At 46.9% G+C, this 12,803-nt stretch overlaps 1 protein-coding gene across 1 annotated transcript in view; it reads left to right on the top strand.

The window, feature by feature from the left end:
* The window catches only part of LOC146816676 (adhesion G protein-coupled receptor F5-like), a 956,016-nt gene that overhangs the window by 352,654 nt on the left and 590,559 nt on the right, over positions 1 to 12,803 (top strand). The gene's annotated exons all lie outside the window — the stretch shown is intronic.

Genomic DNA, 12,803 nt, shown 5'->3' with positions numbered 1-12,803 from the left:
CCCGGTTGAACCCGGCACCCTCCAGGACAAGTGGACCGGACCCTCCAAGGTAGTGGAGAAGAAAAGTCCCGTCACCTACCTGGTCGACCTGGAGTCCCCCCGGAACCCCCTCCGGGTCCTACATGCTAACAGGCTAAAACCCCACTTTGCCCGGACCAAACTGAGCCTGCTACTGGCGACCGACGAGGGGGGCGAGGACGACTCCGAGCCCCTGCCCGACCTCTTGCAGTCCAACGTCCATGATGGATCAATCGAAGGTGTCCAACTCGCCTCTTCCCTGACTCCGGAACAGCGCAACGACTGCCAGCAACTGCTGCGGGACTACGCAGCCCTCTTCTCCCTCACCCCGGGGGTGACCCTCTGGTGCGTCCACGACGCCGACAACGGGGAGAGCCCCCCCGTGCGACACAGAGCCTACCGGGTACCCGACCGAGTGCGGGCATGCATCCAGACCGAAGTAACGAAGATGCTGGCCCTGGGGGTCATCGAACCCTCAGACAGCCCGTGGGCCAGCCCTGTCGTCCTGGTGCCAAAGGCCGCAGCTCCCGGCCACCCCTCAGAGTTACGATTCTGCGTGGACTACCGAGCCCTGAATGCAGTGACCAAGACGGACGCCCACCCTATACCCCGGGCCGACGAACTCATCGACCGCTTAGGGGCCGCCCGCTACCTGAGCACGCTGGACCTCACCGCCGGGTACTGGCAGATCCAGCTCTCCCCCGGCGCCCAAGAACGATCCGCCTTTTCGACCCCGGATGGGCATTACCACTTTCGGGTGATGCCCTTCGGAATGAAGAACGCCCCGGCCACTTTCCAAAGACTGGTGAACAAGGTTTTGGCCGGGCTTGAGGCCTTCAGCGCGGCCTACCTAGATGACATTGCCGTGTACAGCAACCACTGGGCAGAGCACCTCCTTCACATTAAAGCCGTCCTGGCCGCCCTCCAGCGGGCCGGGCTCACAATCAAGGCCAGCAAATGCCAGATCGGCCACGGATCCGTGACCTACCTGGGCCATCAAGTGGGGAGCGGGCAGGTGGCCCCTCTCCAACCGAAAGTAGATGCCATCCAGGCCTGGGAACCCCCCACTACCCAGACCGCTGTCCGGGCCTTCCTGGGCCTCACCGGATACTACCGGCGGTTTATCCGGGACTATGGGAGCATTGTTGGCCCCCTCACAGAGCTAACGTCCAAAAAACAGCCCAAGAAGGTGCACTGGACACCCCGCTGCCAAGCAGCCTTCGACACCCTAAAGACAGCAATGTGTACTGCCCCGGTGCTGCAAGCCCCTGCCTACAATAAGGAGTTCGTAGTGCAGACGGACGCCTCCGAGTATGGGATCGGGGCCGTCCTGTACCAAGCCGATGAAAAGGGGCTCGACCGACCAGTGGCCTTCATCAGCCGACGGCTACTGCCCCGGGAGCAACGATGGAGCACCATCGAGCGTGAGGCCTTCGCTGTAGTGTGGGCCCTCAAGAAGCTCCGGCCCTACCTCTTCGGTACCCACTTCCGGGTCCAGACCGACCACCGGCCCCTGCGGTGGTTGATGCAAATGCGGGGCGAGAACCCCAAGCTGCTGCGGTGGTCCATCTCGCTACAAGGGATAGACTTTGACGTTGAACACCGGCAATGACCACGCCAACGCCGACGGCCTGTCCCGCTTCTTCCGCCTTGACGAGGAGAATCCCCAAGGAGATGGGTGACTCTCCATGCCTTCGGCTGGGGGGGACGCCTGTTGGACCCGGCCTCGTGGTGTGGTCCTTAACCCCGTGGATTGTGTCCGTTCCCCGCCCCGGCCTTCACGGGCCACCCTTCTGGACTGCACCGAGGCCCTTCATCCTGAGCCGCACAAGGTCGCATACCCCTCGTGGCTCCGCCATCTTGTTGGCATCCACGTGACTCTGTGCACCAGCCAGCGCGACCCCGCTCAACCCGGCCTCGACCCCAGCGAAGCCCCGACATCGAGGCACCACGAACTGGCCAGGGGGTGCCGCAGGAACCATTCATCGCCCCCGGCGGAGGACAGTATCGATGGGACCCCCAACTGTCCTCCCCTCTCGAGGTGTGATCGGCCTGCAACTCCCTTGGGCCTGGCGCCTCTCCTGCTGGGCGTCTGGCCACCTCCACCCGGCCTCTCCGCCCCCCCCGGGCACCTGGGTCCGGACATCAAAGGGCTCCAGACCTATATCTGGGGCGACCCCGCCACAGATCGGCAGTTGTATCCCGGAGTCGAGAGCCCTGCTGATTGAATCGCGGCTGACCCTACGGAGAAGAACTCTTGTCGGAACCATCACGAGCCCTGCTGACTGCGTCGCGGCTCCTTCTTGTGAACACTTTGAAGCCACCTGGAACATCGGAGCCCTGCTGACGCTGTCGCGGCCCAACCTCGCTGAAACCTCCCTCGGAGCCCTGCTGACGACGTCGCGGCTCGAGCTGAGCAGAAACCATCTTGAGAGCCCTGCTGATTGGATCGCGGCTCTCCACGAACTGTACGCCGGAGCCCTGCTGACGCCGTCGCGGCTCGACCCCTCCGAGATCCGGAGGTCCTCCAGCTTGGGGATAACAACTGGGCCCCAGGTACCCTCGTACCGCACTCCTGCCAAAGACTGTCCCGCTACCCCTACCCTTCCAAAGAGACACTGAGACTTTTGGTGGTTCCCTCGATCCCTTCGTGTAAATATTGACCTCGTAATCTTTTTATTGCTGATAAAGAATTGCTCATCTTGAGACAACCTTCTTGAGTCCTGTGTGGTGGTGTTACTGTGCTAGTACGTGATAGGAGAAGGATCTCTCAGGAGACTTCTCGGCAGCGCTCGGCTACTTCGTACAGTGTGAGGGCCCCCCTTGGTGGTCTCATCGACTCCTCGGGGTCCGCCTTCCAACAATAACCAATCCCCCGTTTTTTCCTAACCCTATACCATACATTTAAAGCTGCTTTTAAGACTTTCAGGCGAACCTTTTTGAAGAACCTCGGCCCGCCAAATTTATTAAAAAAAAACCTCCACCACCCTCGAAAAGAAACATTTCATTTAGTATCTTCCCCAAGTTAGATCCCCCCCCACTGTACCAAGTAGTGTCCGAATATTTTTAAACTGAAAAGCAAAAGAATACCAAAGTATATCAGGAAGTGCAAGGCCCCCTTTCAGGAGCTTACGCCTTAATTTCTTCCATGAGAGCCTTACAGTTTTATTAGACCAAATAAAACTGCCTATTTTACTTTGGATCTTACTTATATCTCTACATGGAAAATCTAGGGGGATGGTACTGAATAAGTAGGTAAATTTTGGCAAGATGACCATTTTTACCAAATTGACCCTGCCATAAATTGTAAGAGGCAAATTCTTCCATCTTGCAAAAAGGCAATCAATCTCTTTAGACACCTTCTTTAGATTGATCTTAGGGATGTCATCTAAGTTGTTGACTATGATTATCCCAAGGTATCTAAATTCCTTACTTATTTTACCAACCCAATTGTCGACATTCCAACACATTACCTCTGTCTTGGAGGAGTTTGGAAGATATCCTGAGTATGAGCCAAATTCTTCCAAAAGGGCTTCCCCTCTAGGAAGCACATCGGCTGGATTGTCAGAATAGAGCAGCAAATCGTCCGCATAGAGGGCTAACTTGCTGCTATAGAGATGGACACTAAAAGGAGCAATCGATTCATCCAATCTTATTGCTTGGGCGAGAGGGTCTATATATAAATCAAAAAGTAAGGGCGAGATGGGACAGCCCTGCCTCGTTCCCCTCACAATATTGAAACTTGGAGTTAAGATACCATTTAGCAGAATCACTGCTGAGGTGCCCTGATAACAATTAATCAGTATCTGTATAAAAATCGGACCGAATCCCATTGTCTTTAAGATTTGCCACAGGAAGGTCCAACAGACACGGTTGAATGCCTTAGCTGCGTCAAATGCTGCCACAGCCAAGGGCACCGAGTGCGAGACAGCCAGATCAATACTACCGATCAACTGTAGGGTCTGTTCCTGAATATACCTCCCAGGAATAAAGCCCTTTTGGTCCATGTTTACCAGCTGTGGGACTAACTTGACCAATCTCCCTGACAAAATGCTCATAAAGATCTTGTAATCAGCACTAAGCAGGGAGATTGGCCTGTATGAATCGGCTTTGAGAGGATCTTTTCCTGGCTTTAAAATAAGGACGATCTTAGCCTCCTTCCAAGAATTCGTAACTCTACCTTCTGAACGGTATACATAGTTAAATAGTTCACACAGCCTAGGGACCAATTCATCCTGGAGGATTTCATAAACCTCACCTGGGAGTGCATCAGTCCCAGCGACCTTGTAATTCTCAATCTTATTAATATGTATTTTTATTTCACCCTCAGTAATGGGGGCATCTAAAGAGACTCAACTACCCTCAGTTAAAACTGGTAATTCTTTAAGTCTCAGACAGTTTTGGATGTTCTCTGGGCTGGGGCTAATCTCTTCCCTCGAGAGGTCCGAGAACAAAGAGAGGAGACATCTTTGCATATCTTCCTGTTTACATGAAGTAGCTCCACTCTCATCGATGATAAATTAATTTATATTGTTCTTGGCTCGATCTGCCAGTGCCTTCCAAGCCAAAAGAGCCCCCGCCTTTTCACCATATTTGTAATGCTGCATGTTATGAACAGACCACTAGGCTTTTACTTTTAAGTCCAGTTTTCCCGGATATTCCTGACGGAGGCGATCAAGATCATTATTGACTTGTGCCAATCTAACAATGGATAACTGTGGACTACTCAGCCTCTCGTCTTCCAACTTCCCTATCTCCTTTTGTAACTTCTGAAATTCCAGAGACTCCTCCCTATTTTTTGAGCAAATCAAACTATGAAGCAGCCCACGTAAATTTGCTTTAAAAGCATCAAAGACAAAGTCAAGGGAGGTGGAACCAGTATTGAGGGCAAAATAATCTATGATGGAAGCTTTAAGTGCACTTATTATATCAGCGTCAAAAAGCATTGCCCTTTTCAGAGTCCACCTGGATCTAGGATTTTGTCTACCTCCTATATAAGAAAAAGAGATTGGGGCATGGTCGGAAAGGATACTAGGTAGAATAGAGATATCACCAACATTCTCCAATCCCAGCCTATCAGTTAAAACATAATCAATCCGTGAAGAGTGACCATATTTTTTACTGAAGAAAGTAAAACCCATTTTGTCCCCATTCTTGGCCCTCCAAACATCAGCCAACCCAAGATCATGAACCATATTGATCATTGCTCGGCGAATACGTGGAGCACCCACATAATAACTGTGATTAGATCTGTCCCGCAGGGGACTGAGAAGGACATTAAAATCACTTCCGATAATTATAGGGGTGGTGATTTCTGTTAATTTAGCCTGCATACCACAGATAATTGCTGGATCGTTGGCATTTGGGCCGTAAAAAGACACTATCGTCAATTCAGTCCCCCCTATTTCAATCTGTGCTATAATCCATCTCCCAGACTGATCTGAGGAGACCAATTTAATTTTACCTTTTGCCCCTGATCTAATTATAATTGCCACCCCCCTATTATGTACAACCTGTTCAGAGGAACAAAAAAACTCAATCCAACGATATTTACCAAAGATGGTCCTGCACTCCAAATGGCTCAGATGCGTCTCTGGGAGGGGGCAAATCTGGGCAGAAGATTGTTCCAGATATTTCAAAACCAATCTTTGCCTACGTGGGCATCTGAGCCCATTGGTATTCCATGAGATGAATTTAATTTTACTACTCATTAAGGCCATAGGACTCTGCTCATTAAGAAGACATCATTCAAATGTTCTAAGGATGGCTTAGTTTCAAAAACACATCTGAGATTGAGGATATTTTTCAGATATTCTCCCAATGCGCCCGCACCCGTGCTCCCCCTCCCACCCACAACCCATCCCTGCCCCTGTGAACCCCCCCTGCTACCCTGGGAAACCCCTCCTGATCCTCCGGGCATAGCCCTATGGGCGAGGTCCCCCTGACGCTAAAAGAAAATACAATTATACAAATCATAAACCAAACCACTCTAGAGAGCCCAGCGAGATGACCATTATTGTGTTTAATAATTTAAGACAAACCCCCCCCATCTATACCTCACCCCCACTCCTGATTTTATCATTGAGGGTATCTGTCGCATACTGTACATGTGGTTATTCCACATAATTCAAAGGGATGCCGAAAATCTTAGTTGTACCTTAACCCCCAATGAATTTAAAACTGTCATTCTTTTGCCCAGCTCCCACTGCTTCGTTGCAGTGATGTGAGATATATCAGACCTGATGGAAAAGGAAAAGGAGAATGGACTAGGAAAGGAGTTGCATGTAACCAGGCCTGCTTTCAGGGCCAAGGATAAGATTTTTTTCCTTAAGGGAGTATGTAAGAAAATTTACTAAAATTTTCCTTTGCTTAGATTTTGCAAGATTCCTCTTATATGGATCCCGGTTGACTCGCTGAATATCCTGGGCTAGACTGGGTTCAGGAGTGTCCTTAAGAATTGTGTCCTTTAAGAGAGAAATCACAACAGTTTTAATATCTCCCCTCCAAATCCTGAGGGATGTTTAGAATGTTTAAGTTGTTTTTTCGGGCATGATTCTCAAGACGCTCTATGTCGTCTTTCAGCTCCCTCTTTTGATGGACTAATTTGTCCATTTCCACTGAAGAACAATGCAAGGTTTCCTTTATTTTTGGGATTTCAAGTTCCAGGACATCAGTTCTTTGTGACACTTCTTCAACTCTTTGAGCTAATGCCTCACATGAGGATTGAATTGCGGCTTGGTTGGTTTCAGATATAGTAAATCTTCTCCCTATATCATCCCTTAAAGCCATCAAAATATCCGCAAGTGATCCAGCCTCCACAGTAATAGAAGAATCCTTTTTAGACTGATCCGGTAAATCGGGAGGGCCAGGAGAATTAGAGACTGGAAGCGATACCACCGCTACATCAGCCGTTGCCACTACTTGAGAAAGTTCCAACCTATTATCTTGGTTCCCTTGATTTTCTAAGACCAGGTACCTATTAGGAATATCAATAGAGGGATGAATGACTACCGGTCGCTCAGCCGGTGCACTTGTTACCCCATTCGTTACCCCAGATGGAGGCGGCAGCGGGGGCAAGTTGTCTTCTTGATATGAGGGAGAGATCTGCAGATGGACTGTGTGTGCACTCAAAGATGCACTTGAAGATGCCATGCTAGTTTTTTTGTTTAATCCCCTATCTGTGGGGGTAGATAAGACTTTATAAAAAGTCTTCAAAGAGGGAGTTACTTTAACTTTAGAGGATAGGACTTTCTTAGCCCTTCCCTTCCCTCTTCCATCACCCGGAGAAATATTCTCTGTGGTGGCTTTCCCCTTGCCCTGCCTAGCAGTGGCCCTTACCTCTGCAACTGGCAGTGACACGCGGGTATATGTAAAAGAATCAATGCCTGTGTTGAATTTTGCAATCCTATTACAGAGAGTATACCGACACACAGATGGTTTGAGACTTGAATACTGTGGGGGATGCTGCACGGGAGACTACTTTCCTTATTTTCCATACAGTTTTGGGAGCCCACCCGTCAAATAGACCAGATCGTCTTCCTCGGATTCCTTGGATTCGCCTGAGCAGCACAACCCTCGCTGTACACCTCCAGGACAATCCCCACAGGCTCCGGCAGACCCAGCACACTCCCGCTCTAGTGAGGCTCCTGTGGTTCCTGAAGCACACCTCGGTTCTTATCTACATCAAAGGAACGACGGTCTCCTACCTCACTGCAGCTCCCAGCCGCTCTCAGTCTTGACCGCTCGCCGCCCGCATACGCACAGTTGCTGACTCTACCATGCAGGACCCGGAACTGCATGCAGTGGAGCCGCCGCCTCCACTCCCGCGCTGCACCAACAGCTCGCAGCGGCGAGAGCTCCGATGGCGGCACACCGCCCCACGAGTCAAACAACATTCGCGGCTCCGAAGGCTGGCACACAAAATACCAGACAGTAGAGAAAAAAAAGTATGTATCTCCCTTTTAATGGTCCACCCAGAGAACCACAGGGAAAAAGGGAAAAATGAATGAGAAAGTAGAGAGCAAAAAGCCAACACGAAAAAAAAGAGTTAAGGGAGGGTCTTTATGTCTTAAAAACCCATTTTTCAGTTCCTTAGTCACTCGCCGGATCCCATGGGAGGTCTGGTAACATGCATCAGGAGGAGCTCGTCCGCGGCTGTTTAGCTTCCAGCCGCCATGTTTCCCCCCAATCCTACTGATTTCAATGGTTGTTTCATACTACACTTTGAAAATGTGAAGTTTATGGTTTATTCGTAAATGGTGTGATACGTGTATTTTATTCATGTTAGACTTTTAAAAGCAGGCCTTGCAGCCTGCTGCAGAGAACTTGTGTTTTTGGCATGTTATCTTTCTAGTTGCAAATGGATTACATATTCCCTTCAAGCTTATGTTCCATAATTGAACTGTGCAATTTCAGAAAACCTTAGCACAGAAATTAAGTTATTTTTTTTACCAATGCATCTGATATGGCAACATTACAGTATATATATATATATCTATATATCTATATATCTATATATATATATATATATATATATATATATATATATATATATATATATATATATATATATATATATGGCATGCGATGGTGCCTAAAAGGAAGCTGCAGACGTAATGCGCTCTCGGACTGAACCACCCTTGAGAAAGAGAATCCCTCGAAACGCGTCGGGTGCAGTCATGCTTTTAATCACTGGTGAGAGAGACTGTCCATACCATGAATAAATGACTTTTATGGGGAGAAGTTGTCTTGTACTCGAGGGCTGCTCATTAATTGGACCTTCCCCACCGAGCAAGATGTATGAGCGGCCGTCCTGCCGCTGAGCGAGCCCACCCCGGAGTGGGGGCCACTGAGCATTAGATGCCTGATGCTCGCTAAGTGGGGTACAAGACTGGATTGAGGACAGCCTCTCCTTCCGGGGCTCATGGTGAGCTTTGAACTGGCATGGAATTCGAGCGCATCCATCGGAGGAATAATAACGGACTACAGCTCCCATAAAGCTACGCACATCTCATACAGAGTGTCCAATCATGGCGTGCGATGGTGCCTAAAAGGAAGCTGCAGACGTAATGCGCTCTCGGACTGAACCACCCTTGAGAAAGAGAATCCCTCGAAACGCGTCGGGTGCAGTCATGCTTTTAATCACTGGTGAGAGAGACTGTCCATACCATGAATAAATGACTTTTATGGGGAGAAGTTGTCTTGTACTCGAGTGCTGCTCATTAATTGGACCTTCCCCACCGAGCAAGATGTATGAGCGGCCGTCCTGCCGCTGAGCGAGCACCACCCCGGAGTGGGGGCCACTGAGCATTAGATGCCTGATGCTCGCTAAGTGGGGTACAAGACTGGATTGAGGACAGCCTCTCCTTCCGGGGCTCATGGTGAGCTTTGAACTGGCATGGAATTCGAGCGCATCCATCGGAGGAATAATAACGGACTACAGCTCCCATAAAGCTATGCACTTCTCATACAGAGTGTCCAATCATGGCGTGCGATGGTGCCTAAAAGGAAGCTGCAGACGTAATGCGCTCTCGGACTGAACCACCCTTGAGAAAGAGAATCTCTCGAAACGCGTCGGGTGCAGTCATGCTTTTAATCACTGGTGAGAGAGACTGTCCATACCATGAATAAATGACTTTTATGGGGAGAAGTTGTCTTGTACTCGAGTGCTGCTCATTAATTGGACCTTCCCCACCGAGCAAGATGTATGAGCGGCCGTCCTGCCGCTGAGCGAGCACCACCCCGGAGTGGGGGCCACTGAGCATTAGATGCCTGATGCTCGCTAAGTGGGGTACAAGACTGGATTGAGGACAGCCTCTCCTTCCGGGGCTCATGGTGAGCTTTGAACTGGCATGGAATTCGAGCGCATCCATCGGAGGAATAATAACGGACTACAGCTCCCATAAAGCTACGCACATCTCATACAGAGTGTCCAATCATGGCGTGCGATGGTGCCTAAAAGGAAGCTGCAGACGTAATGCTCTCTCGGACTGAACCACCCTTGAGAAAGAGAATCCCTCGAAACGCGTCGGGTGCAGTCATGCTTTTAATCACTGGTGAGGGAGACTGTCCATACCATGAATAAATGACTTTTATGGGGAGAAGTTGTCTTGTACTCGAGTGCTGCTCATTAATTGGACCTTCCCCACCGAGCAAGATATATATATATATATATATATATATATATCTTTATTTCTACCGAAGTCCAGTCCTTAACCTCCATACGGCGATAAGGATTGCACGAACTCCTTGTTGCTTGTGCGAATAGTTTAATTGTCAAACTCTCAGTTATGTCATTGCGCTTTTTGGCCGGGTAATCAGCCTTGATCACATAAAGACTGCTTTGCAGTGAGGTATTTTTATATTTTTTACTCTCTCTCTCCCAACTGTGTCATGTGTCCCCAAACATAGAGAAAAGACTATTGACAAACCTATACGCAATGTTTCTAAAAAACAATACTTTATCTTGTTTTTCATACTTAAAATGTCAACCGACATATAAATAATATATTACATAAATACCATGAATTTTCAAACTTGGAACATGACTGTTCACAAAGTCAAAAAATGAAAAAATAAGACCGTAAAGTGCATTTTATGCTCATCGTGAATATATGTTACCATAGCAAGTTCAATGACTCTCTGCTTTATATAAATAAACAAATAGATATAAAAATATAACTATATAAATATATCACATAAAATGGTACTCTAAAATCTATACATAAGGTATCTCTAAAATGCATTTCAAAATGATCACAATACTCATTTATTATATCTTCATAAATGCAATATTGAATACCTAATGATACTGGTCATCGTTTTATCACTTTTTCGACAGTATTAAATAACTACTAATTTGTTGAACATGTATCCAAGTTCCCCTAATCCTCATTGGATCTATAATCTCTGTGAACGTATAAGATGTCTTTTCTCGTTACAACCTCCTAAAGTGCATAGTGCTATAATAATTAGTTATGTGCAAAAAATGCTAAGAAAAGTGCATTGTGCTATGTAGTACCATAAAAGTGCAAAAATTGCTTATATAAAATATACACATCTATATGATCATTTTTATGGGGATTTTTTATATGTAATGTCTTTTATATTTTTAAAAAATATCAGAAAATAAAATAATTCTAAGACGGCTGATAATCACATATCTTATCATATCTTAGGTATACTGAATATTAAGGATGCACCCAATTATCTGATTATAAGAAATTGTGCAGGTCCTCCATGTTATTGAGTCTGGGGGCCTTACTGTCAAATTCTATGATCATGCGAGTTTCTAATTGCCTCAGCATGCGCTCTCTGTTGCTCCTTCGTCGCAGTATAGGAATTGCATTTATCACATAATATGATAGGCATTCGAGATTGTTATCATGCTCCTTCTTGAAATGACGTGCAATTGGGTAAGTGCTGTCGTTATTTACAATTGCCTTTAAATGTTGCAGTATGCGTACATGTACCTGCCACTTGGTACTGCTAATATAGTTGAGGCTGCACGTGCATGTGAGAACATACACCACATATTCAGTACGGTAGGAATAATGGCCCTTGATGAGTATACTTTTAGAACTAAAAGGTGTTTCATAATGTGTCTTATTAGTACCAAATTTGCAGGCAAGACATGACGTACATTTAAAAAAGCCCTGTTTTGGTTGGAGCCAAGTTGTTATCAATGTTATTTCTGGGCTATTTTTACTAATTGTGACCTCATGGACACTGCTCGTCTAAAGGTCACTGTTGGTTTAGTAGTCAAAGAAGGGGCAAGTACTGCATCTGTTATTAGTATAGGCCAATTTTTATTAATGATGGCTTTCAATTGCCTTTGTTGTCTGCTATACGTCGTAATTAAACGTGGGGCAGCATTTTCTTTGTCATTAACAGTAATAGTAGACTCAGGATCTGTAGCATACTTATTCTTCCTGCTTGCTAGTGACGATGCCCTAGTTACCAGGTCTGTTTTTTCACAGGCTTCCTTTAGAATGGCCTCACTGTATCCTCGTTCCTTAAATCTCAATAGTGTGTCATGAGTACATTTTTCCAACTCATCCCAAGTGCTACAGATTCTTTTCAATCTAAGGAGTTCTCCATAGGGGATACTCCTGATTGGGTGGTTTGGATGTGAACTCCTTGCATGTAATGTAGCATTCCCTGCTGTGGGTTTCCTATGTAGAGTGGATTCAAGCCCGTCACCAGTCACATATATCGTAGTGTCTAAAAAGGCTAAGCTCTGCTGACTAATATCTGATGTAAATTTGAGATTGATATCATTGGTGTTAATTTCTGAAATAAAAGTCTCAGCACTTTGGCGATCCCCATTCCATACTAGGAACACACCATCTATGAATCGTAGCCAATATACTACATGATTGGTGAAAGTTTAAGCATATGTTCCTCTTACCTGTTCCTCCCACCAGCCTACGTGCAAGCACGCACAGCTGGGGGAGAAACAGGCCCCCATTGCTACTCCACGGTTTTGTAAATACAGATCTTTACCGAACATAAAGAATTTGTTTAAAAATGCACCATTTTATCAGTTCAAGAAGCATTCAATTATGACTGTGAAATGTCAATGGTGTGGTATCCAGATAAAGCTTAATCGCAGTTAGTCCCACCCGGTGATCAATGCTCGTATAGAGTGATTCTATGTCCAATGTTATTAAATGTAAATCTTCATTCCATTGTATGTGGTGAATCTTATTAAAACGTTACTCGTATCCCTTATATATGAAGGGAGTGCCCGCACATAACTCTGTAAGCAATAGTCCCCATATTGA

Source organism: Triturus cristatus, chromosome 6, assembly GCF_964204655.1.
Source record: "Triturus cristatus chromosome 6, aTriCri1.1, whole genome shotgun sequence".
Classification (NCBI taxonomy): domain Eukaryota; kingdom Metazoa; phylum Chordata; class Amphibia; order Caudata; family Salamandridae; genus Triturus; species Triturus cristatus.
Note: the sequence above shows the minus strand (reverse complement) of the source record. Positions and strands in the feature narration are given on the sequence as shown.